The 1,600-nt window shown below is 49.2% G+C and overlaps 1 non-coding gene across 1 annotated transcript; it reads right to left on the minus strand.

The window, feature by feature from the left end:
- Positions 1–761: 761 nt before the first annotated feature.
- Positions 762–833, minus strand: Trnat-agu (transfer RNA threonine (anticodon AGU)). Its single transcript has one exon. It is a non-coding gene; the product is annotated as a tRNA-Thr (tRNA).
- Between the last annotated feature and the right edge of the window lie 767 nt (positions 834–1,600).

The raw sequence follows: 1,600 nt of genomic DNA on the forward strand, positions 1-1,600 counted from the left end.
TAGGAAATCAGCATACATTGCACCATTTAGATTGTCATGGATAAAATGAGGGCCAATTATCCTTCCTCCCATAATGCCGCACCATACATTAACCCGCCCAGGTCACTGATGTTACACTTGTCCGTTGCCCAATAGTGCATATTATGCCGGTTAACGTTAGCGCTGTTGGTGAATGAGGCTTTGTCGTTAAATAGAACGCAAGCAAAACATCTGTCATCGTCCCGAAATTTCTCTTGTGGCCAATGACAGAACTGTACACGAAGTTCAAAGTTGTCGCCATGCAATTCCTGGTGCATAGAAATATAATACGGATGCAATCGATGCTGATGTAGCAACCTCAACACCGACGTTTTTGAGATTCCCGATTCTCGCGCAGATTGTCTGCTACTGACGTACAGATTAGCCGCGACAGCAGCTAAAACACCTGCTTGGGCTTCATTATTTGTTGCAGGGCGTGGCTGACGTTTCACATGTGGCTGAACACTTCCTGTTTCCTTAAATAACGTAACTATCCGGCGAGCGGTCCGGACAACTGGATGATGTCGTCCAGGATACCGATCAGCACACGTAGCACACTCCCGTTGGGCAGTTTTATCACAATAGCCATACATCAACACGATATCGACCTTTTCCGCAATTGGTAAACGGTCCATTTTAACACGGGTAATGTATCACGAAGCAAGAATGTTACGTCATACCACATACTTATACCACGATAATGATCAAATATGATCGAAGCAGACTAAATCAATTAAAATTTGTGCCGCGGCCGGGACTCGAACCCGGGTCTTCTGGCTTACTAGGCAGATATGCTACCACTACATCACCGAGGCACTATGGCAGACATAGCTGCACGAACTACCTAGGTCGAGTTCCCTCCCCAACACAAACTTTAGCTGCACGAACTACCTAGGTCGAGTTCCCTCCCCAACACAAACTTTAAAGTTTGTGTTGGGGAGGGAACTCGACCTAGGTAGTTCGTGCAGCTATGTCTGCCACAGTGCCTCGGTGGTGTAGTGGTAGCTGTGGAGCGGTGCGGTACGTCCCGGCCGCTCCGTGTCGCGTTTCCGGGTGTGTTGTTGTTTACCGCGCCGGCGCGCTAGTGTTACGTATTGCCGTCACGTTCCTGACACACGATGGCTCTTTCGTATCGGAAAGCCACGATCAAGCTGCAGTTCGACACTACGTACTCTAGACCCAAGGCCCACGAAGTAGAGCGTTTTTTACGCGATGTGGTACATGTTGATCCTAACGAGCTGATCGGTATCCACTTATCTATTGTCTCCAGCGTCGTATATCTTAAGTTCACTGACGACGAAGCATGTGACAAACTTCTCAGACGCTCGACGGCAGGTTATCGGTTCTGCCACTCAGACGGAAACGTGGGTGTGGTGACGCTTGAACGTGCTGGATTGGGAATCCAAAATGTGCGCGTGTTTGAGCTCCCTTTTGAAGTTCCAGCGGATTTGGTCACCCTTGCTCTTCGACCCTATGGAACAGTTCTCGGCCACACGGCCGAAAAATGGAAGACCTTCGACACCTACCCTGTCCTTAACGGGGTGCGACAAGTCCGTATTGACCTGCGTCGCCATATTCCTTC

Source organism: Schistocerca gregaria, chromosome X, assembly GCF_023897955.1.
Source record: "Schistocerca gregaria isolate iqSchGreg1 chromosome X, iqSchGreg1.2, whole genome shotgun sequence".
Taxonomy (NCBI): Eukaryota; Metazoa; Arthropoda; class Insecta; order Orthoptera; family Acrididae; genus Schistocerca; species Schistocerca gregaria.